Source organism: Balearica regulorum, chromosome 21 (assembly GCF_011004875.1).
Source record: "Balearica regulorum gibbericeps isolate bBalReg1 chromosome 21, bBalReg1.pri, whole genome shotgun sequence".
Taxonomy (NCBI): domain Eukaryota; kingdom Metazoa; phylum Chordata; class Aves; order Gruiformes; family Gruidae; genus Balearica; species Balearica regulorum.
In genome coordinates this window covers 3,487,301-3,500,190 of record NC_046204.1, presented here as the reverse complement: position 1 = coordinate 3,500,190, position 12,890 = coordinate 3,487,301, and the positions used below count along the sequence as shown (strand labels likewise).

The following is a 12,890-nucleotide window of genomic DNA, read 5'->3' as shown; positions in this document are numbered from 1 at the left end:
CATCTATTCCAGGTTGATGTTGCCAAAATCACAATGACCTTTTATTGCTGCTTAGAGACCAGGCTGAGGTGAGGGGCTCTTCGGCCTCGCCCGCAGCACCCATTTATCTCACGAGGAATTGAACTGGCAGATGCTAATTGAGTAGCTCAAAAGAGAAACCAAGTTCCGGAGCACTGCAGGGGAATCTTTCCTCATCTGAAGCTCTAGGGCAGCGGTGTAAACCATTTGCAGATGACTGGCTATGCCGAATAAATGGTTAAGTTTACTGGGTTGCTCTGCATAGGGAAAAATTTAAAAATAGCTAGCAGCATGGCTCCGTGGGATGGTCTTTGTGGTTAATGCAAAGCACGATTGACAACACGCATGAAAATTTGGCCCCATCTGACACCGTGAAGCAACTGCTTTTTTTGGACTGTAACACGCTTTGCCAGTAACTCGCAGCAACAGATGGGGCCCTGTCAGGGTTTGAAGAGCTCACAAGGTACAGAAAGAAATAACTGGCACGACACATATTAACAATCTGATTGCCGTAAAACTACTGAAGCGATTGCCATCGTTTGCCCTTAGACTATGGGAATACTAGCTTTCAGCAGGAATTCATTTCTGGAGGCATTCGGGCATCCCCCTCACCTTCCCAAGGAGGGCAGGTGGGTGGAGCCTCCTGATCCCAGGAGTTCCTGCTCACTGCCTTCCCTTCGGAGTCCTGGAGGCATCCGAGAGACAGGTCCAGACTTGAGTAGCCGTGGATTCTGAAAGGAACCAAAGGCGTGTTTGAAAGAGGACGCATGCCTGGTTACCCTGACTGGTACAGCAATGAGAAACGTCCTGCCAAGCAATCGTTTGTACTTAGAAAGCTTTTGAGAGTCTCCCGGGGTGGTATATGAAATAAAACGCCTGAAGAAAACACCACAGGAAACAGAACAGTGAAACTCCTCTGGGGAGGCAAAGGCATATAGCTCGCCATAAACAGGGATGGCTTTAGGTGTGAAGTAGGTCTCATCCCTTACAGATCGGCTCTCCGCTGGTAGCGCGGACAGCATTGCTGTGGTAGGGAAGTTCGGTCAGGGCACCGCGGTTATTCCAGCTGCGCAGACGTACAGGAGGGTGCAGACAGGACGGGGGAGCTGACGGCTGGCGGTTTGGAAAGAGCCAAGGCAGCAAAGTGCCCAAAGCAAACTGGAATTCAAGGGATTTGGATGCGCGACACCCCACGACCTTTGAAAATGCCACAAATGATTTGAGAAGCCGCATCACTCTGCTAGTGAATCAGTGCAGGTGACTATTGGATAACGGCTTCATTCCATAATGAAACGCAATTTCACCCTCGCCCTTCCCCGGAGTTTGAACGTATACACCGAGTGACCAGAGCAAGCAAAGGCAAACGGGGGGGGGGGGGGGTGGCGTCAAATATATGGCCACCCTTTGCCAAAGCAACAGGCAAGAGCAACACCTGGGCAGTAGTTTATCTTTAAAAAAACAAACAAAACACTCTCTTCAATGCACAACTGCTACTCCTGCTCGTGTCCATCTTGAATTTCCTAGGAATTCTTGAAGTGGGCTATCCTAGTAAGAAACCGGAGGCCAATCGGTCGGCTATCCAGGCAGGAAACTGGAGCCAATGAAGTCACATGTGATTTGTTCTCGTGTGAGTAAAATCAGAACCTGGCCCTTGTGCCTTTCACCGCCTTTTTTTTTTTTTTTTAATATTAAAGTTCTTGTTCGGTGTTGGATCCAGCTTTAGAAAGCACGACCTTATTTATATATGTGGCAGTGAGTTGCTGACATTATTAATGTTGGTATTTCACTGGTGCAAGGATGAGCCACACAATCCTGTCATCCTCCAGATACCCCAGAAATGCGTGTTCTTTGAGGGGGGTACATTCTTGCCTCCCTGCCACCAAACCAGACAGGTTGCTTTGCAGGAGAGCACAGCCTTAGCATCAATCTCCATGTGCACCTGCGATGGCAAGCAGCTTTGGTTTCTCTTGAGCTTATTTAAAAATATTTGTAGCACACGAGCATTGACCCAAACCTCTGTCAGTGCCAAACTTGTGGCACTGTGAGTCAGGGTACCTGTAGCAATAAATTTCATGCTCTGTGATTCCACTGCAGCTTCTTAGCTCTTTTATAACCGCTTCCTCCAGCTCTGTGCCAGTGTCTGTGCGTTACTGCCTTGTGCTGGATTCTGGTTTTCCTTCTGGCACAACGTAACCCGGGCAAAGCAAACAGGCGGCAGGTAAAAGGCTGATCTTTACTGCTCGGTCTTCGTTGTGCGGCATAAGTTGTGCTTACAAAAGCTCATAACCCTGTTTCATAGCAATGTCAGTAAGACCCTGGATTTGAGAGGCTGATGTTGTCTGTCTGGGAGACAGGTAAAAGAGGGGGTGAGTGGACCCGAACGAGGGGAAAGCTGTGAGCTAGGGCAGTGGATGGAACCTGGCGCAGGTTGGAATTGCTTAGTGTTGTAAACACCAAGATGCTGTGTCAGTTTGCTGGAACAACAGCCTCAGCAATGGCGCAGAGCAGAAAGCAGATGCGTTAGCGGAGTTCTCTGGGCAGGAAGGCAAAGACCTGTTCCTCCTGCCTGCAGCGCTCCTGCCTTTGTTAGCGTGAAACAAACATTACCGGGTCTCGCACGCAGCCCAGAGTCACTCCTTTCCCACCAGCCACAGAGGTTCTGCATCACTGACAGCTGCAGAGCAACCACTCTGTACTCACCAAAGCACGCTCCGCTTTTATTGTAAATGGTCCTCTGCTTTGTTCTTCTCAAAGCCATCACCTGTTGCATGGAGACAACTCAGAAGAACCATATTTCAGTGCCCTTGAGAACGCCCAGCATTTCATGTGCCACTTGCAGCGATGCACCTGCAGCAGCAAAGAGCCATCTGCAGCACGGCCAACTGCGGATTAAATCACCTGAAAAAAAATGCAAAGGGCTTCTCACGGTCCACCCAGAAGCAAAGAACCTGGCAAGTCTTCTGTCAAGCCTGGGGACCGGCGTCAGTCACAGGATGTGCCTTGGATGCTGTGTCGAGAACAGGTCACTTCCTTACCTACAGGGGAAAAGCCAGGGGAATAGGAGGGAAGGGAAGGAGTTCAAACAAGGCGAGAGCATTTTTTAGAAACAGCACAGAAAAACAAAGGCAAAAGCACACAGGGAGCATGACGCTTTTCCAAAAACTTTTCCCACGTATTATCTTTTTGTTTTTATTTTTTCAAGACAGTAGAGGTCCTGGCTGCAGAGCGGTCCAGCTCCACCAGAGGCAAGTGGAGCACGGCCAGAAAGCTCTGTCCCGGCTTCACCAGCCCTTTGGGTTCACCTCTGCCTCCTCAGTGCTCACCTCTCCTCAGTGCTCACCTTTCCACGCTGCCTCCAGTGCCGTGAAGCCGTGCCTCTTCCAGCTGGGTGTCCCGCAGCCTTCAGCACTCTGTCCGCTGAACCGCTTTTCATCGGCGGGGACGAGGTACAAGGGTGGACTGGCCTCAGGTCTGGCCTTCGTGGGGAGGTCCTGTGTTCTTGCTGCTGGCGGATAGATGGCTAATGAGGCGTCAGGAGGTAAACGGATGAAACACGTTCAGGTGGAGCCCTTGGTCTATTTCTGGAAGAGGAAAGCAGTTTGGTCACTTAACTACTGGTGGGAGTAAGGGAGGACTGGTCACAAAGTCCGTTCTTATGGCAAGGAGGAGGGGTGGAAGCTTGCTGGAAGTCACAATTTTGGGCAGAGGACTGCCTTATGTCCAGCCGTGAGTCCCGACCGAAGCACCCAGTGACGTACAGCGGTGGCTACGAGGTGTACGCACAGAATTGGAGCCTCTGTGGATCTACCAGGAGCCGCTCGGCGAAGGCAGCTGCCCCACATAGACAGTGCTGCTGGGTTTGGAACTGAGCAGTGGGAAACCCGAGCAGTGGGAAGGACCACGTATGACGGCTGTTCGCTTTAATTCGTTCTCACCTTTCTTTTTCCTGCTGCCACACCTTGGATGGTGGGATGGATTTTGCTTAAGCTGGGATCGCTGGCTGCAGGTAATGTTACTCCAGCGCTTTGCTGCTTCTTAAGTTGCAGCTCCAAATCAGAACAAAGCAGAAGAACAAAACACCAGAGAGAGGGTTCAGTACAAAAACAAAGCAGCAAAACCAAAGCAACAGAGGCAGGTGAAGAGGGAGAGAAAGGGAGTGCATTTTCTAGGTAATATTCCCAGTTTCCTTAAAATACTGATACAAAGCCAGATGAAACCCTTGGAAGTTTTCCACAGACTTCACTGCACTTCAGGCCAAATTCCTTTTCCCATGATCGACAAGAGTCTTTTCTTTGACAGCTCTTGCTCTCACGAAGTGATGCGCTCCTGTCTTTCCGTTGATTCCAAGCAGGACTGTGGGCACTCAGCAGCCCTGAAAACTGGTCCTGTTATGAGAAACTGGTTTGGTGAAATCACTGTGCAGAGAATTCCCTTGTTGATGCAGGAATGTAGGTGTGAGTTGGGATTTAGCTGGTATCTCAGTGCTGTTTTCCCACTGTGCTGCAAGAAACCCTTGTGGGAAGGGGGTGGGTGAGCATCCTTGCACGGGCAGGGTTTTCCTGGCAGGTTACGTGAAAACGGGACTTGTGCCGAACCTTGCACAGTTGCAGGGTGATTTTGAATGGCCTCAGTACAAAACTATGACAGCAGCCAGCCAAAAAACCCTTGGATGTCATGTTTGAATCTGGAAGGGTTTGTCTTCTCCTAACTGCAGAGTTTTGTTTCACAATTTGGGCTTAATCATTAATTTCCATGTGTCTGGGGATCCTGCGTGCCTGCTGCGCAGTAAGAGACAGGGCTAGGCTGATAAGCCTCCCTGGGAAAGGCGACGCGTGTTGCGCTGCTTCCTACTCCTTTCCCTCCGGTACCGAAACACAACCCGCACACCCCATCCTGCAGCGTGATTTGGGGGTGGGGGGGGACGCCCAAGTATGCGTTGTTTAATAAACATATCAAAGCAATTTGTAATCACCCCTTATTGCTGAAGTCCACAACATGTAAATATTTGGGTCTGTTTTTTTTCCATTGTACAGGTGTTGGAGTTTTCTCCATTGTACAGGTGAGAAAACTGAATTCTAGAAGAGTACATGAGGTTCCCAGCCTCTCACAGAGGTTTTCTTGCAGAACCAAGGGGAGATCAGCCTTCCTGACCCCTACAGCCCCGCTGCACACGCAGGAAAATACCAGTGCGTGACCGTGCGTAGTCCTCTCTAGCTGCTTCCACACGGTGGGTTTCTCCCTCCCGGATGGTGCTGTAACCCCCTGGAAAAGCAGTCTCTGTAAAAAAACACTGCTGCTGTTGGAAAATCTGTAAAAACACTGCTACTGTTGGAAAATAGCAATGCCAAGCTAGGAAAACACCCCCACATTGCAACTGCCCTTGTCTCAGGTCCAGAGGTATTTTGGGAATTATTCTATTTGGAAGGGGGGGGGGGAAGGCGGTGGGGGAAGCAGCCTCCAAATGTGATTAAAAGATTGTTTTCTGAGACGTGCTGTTCCGACCCTCCAAGTCAGCTGTGGAAAAGGGCACTCGGAGCATATCACAACCAGCACATGAGTCACTCCTAAAAAATCTTTGAATAAAAGAGATCGTCCCGATAGCGCCGCTCTCCCACCGACAGCACGCGGTGAAACCTCCCTGCTGTCGCCCCACGGCTGAAGCTGGTACCCAGCCCCGGCATTGCTGATCCCAGCTCCGGATGCTGGTTTTTGGCTTCGTGGCTTTTGGAGGGAATAGTGCTGCTCACCTGCACACCGGGGCGACCAGGGTCGGGACCTGCGAAGGCATCTCTCATAAGCCACAGAAACAGCAGTTTTCTGTCCTTAAATTTCGTCTATTTATAGAGAGAAGCATCAAAAAGCGTAACATTCCTGCAGTAAAGCTGAGATTGTTTCCTTCAGCAAGAAAATCTTACCGCGTGTCGATGTAGCTTGCCTCCTTCCAGAGTGTGCTTTGTGAAATCAGTCCATTAGGCGAGTCCAGAAACTGAGAGAAATTCAGACTTTGAGACCTGTAGCGTGTGTCACCACGTGCCGTGAGCTCTCGGTTTGGTTTTCCTGGCTGTTGAATAGCAAGGCTCAGTTGCTTGCTTTGAGGTTCTGCATAAGTAACGATGTACAACATTTTTTTTTTTTTTTAAAGGAATTTTCTGTGGTTTAATATTTGAATTTTTACTAGGTTTTGTTTTATACAGCGCTCCTTGCTTTTGTAGCTTGGATTTCATGAGAGCCTTGAAAAAGAATTATAACTTTATTATTGCATCTTCTATAGTGGAAATATATTTCTTATGTAAGTCTTGATATATTTTATAGTCGAGGGACTAGTTTGTTGTACTTGTATTTCATATGGATCCCATAAGACTTTCAGAAATACGGAATGCAAATGGGCCTTTCACATCAAAACATCCCGCCTTTCTACACTTACTTAAACAACAGACCAAATGCAGCAGCAAGTTGTCCCAGTGTCCGTTCCCAAACCAGACAACTCAAATGTTGCTTCTATAGCTAATCAAGTCACAGAAACTCTCCGACACAAGAACTACTTTGAATTAAACATGCGCTGTCTCTCACCGTACCCGTGTTGGCAGTACGCGTTATTTTCCATTGCACGTTATCTTTTTGTGCCTGATTCTCCAAGGTAATAAGGATTACACAGTCACTTTGTCATTTCTTACTCTAATGACTTTTAAACATATTGGTCAAGTTCTACAAAACTCAGTTTTTAGTGGCCTCCTACATAGATGGAGGCTACAGGCAGCTGGGTACAAGAGGGAGAGGTGCCGAATGGCCCTTTCCCCTCCCCGCCTCCTCCCATCCAAAGGAAAAACCTCCAGCCGCCTTTGAATTATGTGCTTGGCACTAGAGATTCCAACAGAAAAGGGTGGGAAAATAGGTGTCCAATTTCAGATATGAATTAAAATATATTAATATATTATAGTATTAATCTATTTTTATGTTAAAACAGAAATAGAATATATAAAATATAAAAATATATTAATAAAATATAGTAAAATATTTTAAATAGCTTGTGCTGGGATCTCAAAACACAGGGCAAATACATGGTTCAGTCTTCGCTAGTAATTCTCTAAGGAACGTCTCATTTCGCTGTCCGCAGAGGAAACCTGAAGCAGCCCGTGTTCAGGTCCCGGGTGAAGGAGATGCCTCCTTTAGCTCTGTAACTGCCTGCCTCTCCCCTGCTCCAACAGTTGGGCAACATTTCCTAGAGGGTGTAACGTTTGCTGAAAGTATTTGCAGTGCTGCGGGTTGCAACGCTGCCGTTCCTCCCGCTCCCTCTGTGAGCAGAGAGATGAGGTTGGGTGGGTTGGCCATGAGAGGTAAGCCGGGAGGGTTGAAGGTAAGGCGAGGACAGGGTCCTGACGTCTCCGCCTGAGCGCTGGAGCTAATCACAGGCATTGTGCACGAACGGGAAAATAGGGAGAATGTTCTTGAAGGTCACCGTGACTGCCAGGGAGGAGTGCCAGAGTATTCACACCGGCTTGGCACGTCCACGTTGGAGGATGCAGGGCCGACCCAGGGAGAGGCTGAATCTGAGCCAAATTCCACGTTCCACCAACTTTTCTCATGCCTCTTGGCTGGGGGATGGGGCGGGGGAGCTGCCCTAAACACAGGTTTACTGCTGGATTTTTCATTCTTCCTCCCTTGTTTGAACCGTGAGGTGCTGTCTGTGTTCCCTGGACGGGGATCTCTCTCCTCACAGAGCAGATTTCAGCATCTCAGGTGCTTCTGGCAGGTGGGGCAGAAGTTTTCTGGGTAGGCCAATAATTGAACTGTTGTGTCTGCAGTTGGAAGTGTGAAAGCCTGGCAGTAAATGCAGACCTTTCCAAGCTTTATCTCCTGATGTTAACCCTGGATATGACCTGCTCTTTGTGCATATCCAGCTGAGGTCATAAAAAAATCCACTTTTTTTTTTTTTTTTTTTTTTTTTTTTTTGCTCCTGCACTGAAGGACAGAAAAATCTATATATACAGTGGAATTTAAGGCTACATAAATAGGCCCTTCTCTCTTTACCTTTTTAACTGAGGGTCCATAAGTGTCAAAATCCTTTATTATAGCTAGTTCGGTAGCACATAGCAGCTGCCTGAAAAAATCAAGGTCCCATTGTTTTAGCCACTTTTCACTGCAGTCAGATAATTAATGGTCTAATAAAAACAAAAATGTGAGGGAGGAGAGTCTCTTATACAAATAGTGATTTGTCATAGTCTTAAAATAGTTCATTTAGTCATAAACCTGGCAGTAGATGCACTCCATTTGGTTAGAACTTCGTTTTGGAGAAGCACCCAAAACCATAGAGTTGTTTCTTTTCCATATGGATCCCAGCATTCCCAGACTCCTGGAAACACCTGTAGGACCTTACGAGGTTTGGGATGAAAAGGGGAATGCAGGACTTTCTCTTCTCTTCTTTCCTTTCCTTTCCACCTAATTAATGCCTGGGTTATTGTAGGCTCAGCTCACCAGTAGCTGCAGTTTAGTGACACTGTGAAATGACCCCAGGGATTCGATAACCAACTATAGGGACTCTGCCATGAGAAATGTCTGTATCTGGCAGCTATCTCACACTATCATTTGTTTATTCCCCTTTTTAAAAATATGTTTGAATTTATGTCTTTCTTAAATCAGCGCCATTTTGTATCAGTGTGAGCTGTGTTTTGACAGTGTCACCGCTGCCTTTTCCAATGGCCATCAGTGAGCTAGCAGGTGTGCTTTTGATCACATCTGGCACGCAATTTTCACAGAAGTCCCATGATCACCCCTCCTCAGCATAGTTTGGCTCAACTCTTGGGTGCTCTCTGAGCTCACAGCCTGGATTCTGTTTGGATGGAGCTGAACCAGGGAAGGCACTCACCCTGTCCCACCAGTAGCGGATGGCATTGAAGATCTGGTGCCCGCAGCGCACGCGTTACGGAAAAGGTGTGCTCCCTCTCTCTGCAGATCCACTTGTATCGCACGGATATATTTGCTGATGCAGCCCTCACCTTTGCACAGAGCGGTGTTGGTTGGCTCTTGAGAGCCGCTGCACCAGCTGCCTTTGGCCTCTGAGTTGCTCTTCAGAACTTTGCAGAAGGATTTGCCTCTGTTCACTGAAGAAACAGAAGGAGTTACGAGGATTTAAAAGATGATAATTTTGCCCTGTTACCAGTTTTCACAATTTGATTTAATCTTGGCAAACTTAATAGCGCACGCTGCGTTGGACCAACGCCAGTACTCAGCATTAAGAAAGTCCAGCAAAGTCCTGAGCTATGCAAACTCTGCCTCAGAGAGGAAAACTATGTTATAGACTATGTCTTTTCATGTCTTTAATCTGTTGTCCTATCGGTGATTGTGCACCGGAGAGAATGAAATCGGACTCTCTGGTTTGCTGTTTGGAGCAGTGCAAGTGGCAAGGGTGTCTCGAGCAGAGGTGGAGCCTGATCTTTAGAAGACTTGAGGAAAGCCACGGAAGAACAAGCAAAAATGTGCCAGCAGACACTCAGAGAACTGAACTGGTGTTCCTGTTTTTCTGTTACGCAGTTCTACTCCGATACACGCATGCGGGTTTGCTCAGCAGCCCTCCCGTAGCACTGCCGTTGGCCGGCTTCATCTAAGAGCACACACGTTTGTGGAAATCCCTTTGCGTCTTTAACATCGGAACGCCGTGTGTGACAACCAGCAGTAGCCAGGTAGCTGTTGCTAGGATCAGCCTGTGTCTCTAGCGCTGAAGGCTTCCCAACCTCCCAACCGCGCCAGAATCGCGGTACTGATGAAGCAGAAGCAGGCTGGGTTTCTGAGCCTCCGCTTGCTGTTGTAAATCCACCGTTCTTCAGTCAATGAAATAAGACCAGTCTGTACTCTTCCAGAGCACAAACCTGCTCCATCACGGGATGGTTTGTTTCTTTAGAAGCTGTTTGTGGCCTGACTAGAAGTCAAGTGCAAGTTCTCTGAACTGAAGGCAGGGAGCTGTTAAAGCTCTGCTAAAGTATTTAGCAATTGCTGAGCAAAGGTTAGAATTTCCATTTCTTTTTGTTAGCTTAAGATATGGGTTTAGCCCCTGAAAGAAGGGGCTAAAAGGCAAGAAGTTGCAGTTGTACAGAATGCCTCTCTAATCTGCATGAAGAAATGGCACAGAGTGATGTATCAGTAAGATGCTGAAGCCATTTCGTGTCATCTCATGACAGCGGTGCCAGCTGATAAACTAAACAGCTATTTGCTTCTGTATTATGATATTTGGAGTGAATGTTCCAGGCGCTTACTCCAAACATAACATGGCAAATCCTTGAAGCCTCTTCTCTGAGATCTCATCAGATCACCAAAACCGGGCAACCTGCTGTCATCAGAGATACCGTGGTAAAAACACTTCACCGTTCTGTTGAGTTGTTGCAGATCAGGTAGGTGGTACCTCTCCAGACAAACAAGATGATGCCTAAATGTTGTTCTTTGATAGAAAATGCTTTTCATAAATTCTGGATACAACAGCACCATCTCTTTAGCATCAGCAGCAATCCCTGTAGGTATTAGTACCTGTCACCAAGAAGGTGCCGCAGAGACACACATCATTAAACAGACATAAGGAGGAGGCTTTTCACTTACTGCAGACTTTTCTTTCTACTGTTTTAAGATACTTTCACTTTGCCAGGAGAGTGTGTAAAATAGCTTCCATACAACTTGGTATCCAGACGGAAAGACACATGCCAGCTGTGAGGCCACTGGGTGCATTAATTCCTCACGAGCAGTTATTTGCTCAGTCCGAGTCCTGCAGCCTCACAGGGAAGTGACGTGTACGTGCTCAACAACACGAGAAGAGAAACTTCTGAGAAGCATTTATCCTAAAAGGAAACTGCAGGGAAAGGCTGGGATAAGAAAGAAGGAAATAGTAGAAGGCCAGCAGAACAAAGAGCTGCTTTTGGCTGAGAGGAAGATTTCTGCTTTTGATGTTCGACACCACAGCAGGGACAACGGGAAGAGGAACATAAAACAAAGTATCTCCTCAGTGTGATGAGGATTTTTTCATATGCGTTTTTCAGTGACATGCTTGAGCCTTACTCCTTTCCTGACCTGTGCCTTTCGAGTGCAGCAGAAAGCACTGCACGGCTCCTTACTGCAACTGGACTAGCAAACGCAAACCTCACGGGACGTAAACCCCCACTTCCCACCCCGTACCCCACTCCACGATGTTCCCTCTTCCTCTACAGCTCCACGCAGAGCAGCCTCTGCCCCAGGCACTGTGCCGGAGCCATGACCCTCACCTAAGTCTAACAAATCCCCACTTTAAAAACTCCTGTCGGTCCTTTGCCTGCCAGGATGCCTCCTCCCAGTCTGAGGGCGAGAGTGTCGTTAGAGGAACAGGTTCTTATTCCCTCACTCTCCAGGGGATCTTACAGCTTCCTCTCACTGTCTCTGCCAGACTCTTTCGGGTGACAGCTGCCGTGTTTTATGCCAACCCACACTTCTTACCTTCCACCGGCGTCTGAAAGAACCCTTTTCCCCCTCATTTCCCTCATTTCCCCTGTGGCTTTGCCAGACTGAGGTTTAAGAAGTTCCACAGCACCTGCCTTTCTCTAAGCCTCAGATTTTTTTCAGACAGTTTTGGTTTTTTTTTTCTTTCTTTAACATGCCACATCAGGAGAAACTGCAGGGGTCTTTGACCTCCAGCTGAAAATAAAACTTTGTTTGAACAAATAGAGTTGAGCAGTCCATCTTTAACTGCACTGTAGAATGAGAATTCCAGAACCACGCAGGTTCAATTCTGCAATTACTACTCAAACGTGCAGCCCAGGGAGCTGGCGCTGTACGGCTTTGCAGCGTGGCCACCGGCGCAGCGGATCAGCGACACGGGCGTGCTTGTCCAGCGTCCGTGCCTGCCCACGCCAACAAATCACTTTGGGGGAGGCCAGTCTTTAACAGGAAATACTCCTTAAGTAGATCTGATTGTAAACTCAGTAGCTCAGTATTATAATTCAGCTTACTGCCCTGCATCTTCCTACATAAGAATACTTACAAAAATAGCACTTTTGCATTTGTCCTTCTTACGGACTTTACACCACACAGTATGTACGCTCCATTTCTTTGGTGTTCTTAGACTATTTGTTACTTTTGTTTGTAAGTCAAAGTAGCAAATATGTACTTCCTTCTCTAATTCTAGCTGGTGTTTCAGTTACCATATGCTAAGGTAAGCATCCTTCCTACAAAATAGTTGCAGCCTTGACTCAGAACAAGTTCTGTTTTACAACTGACTATTCCAAGCATGAGACTTGCTAAAATTATTCTGCCTGCCCCATGTCCAACAATTATCTGGGATTACGGTTTCTCTCTCCAGATAGAATATCTCGTTTGTGGTTTTCATATCCATCGCAAAGACAAAAAAATGGGTCTCAGCTTTCAAGCTTCCTGAAAAGAAGCCTGTCTTTTATCGCAAAGCTGACCCTGAAGATGCCGTAGACAAAGAATCCCAGATAGATCTGAAAACAGCTCTTGGACTCTGCTCCACCATGAGCAGCAGACTTAGGGAAAGCACCCAGTTACGTACAGCAAATTTACAAGGCAACCCAAGACCTACATCGAGTGCTATCAATGGGAAGGCAGTAGAAAGAGCACAAAGATTAGATACAAAAGCACTCAGATCCCCAGCACAGCCACCAACAAGCTCATCGCTGGAGACCACCCATAAGAAGCTGCAGGTGGAAAGTGGAGCCTATGTATTCCCAGCTAAACAACTATGGCAAAATAGCGATTCTGAAGAAATGAAAAAAAACACAGAAGATGGCATCTACAATCAACAGAGAAAACGATGACAAAGAGATAAAATACATCTTACAAACTTTCCCTGATCACTCATGACTCTGGCAAACTGGCTGATGATGATCTTTCCTTTTGCAGGC

At 47.4% G+C, this 12,890-nt stretch overlaps 1 long non-coding RNA gene across 1 annotated transcript; it reads right to left on the bottom strand.

The window, feature by feature from the left end:
* Positions 1–796: 796 nt before the first annotated feature.
* LOC142604709 (uncharacterized) lies at positions 797–9,110 on the bottom strand. Its single transcript, XR_012838551.1, has 3 exons — positions 9,012–9,110; positions 3,359–3,599; positions 797–2,916 (listed from the first exon to the last, which is right to left on the bottom strand). It is a non-coding gene; the product is annotated as an uncharacterized LOC142604709 (long non-coding RNA).
* Positions 9,111–12,890: the final 3,780 nt, after the last annotated feature.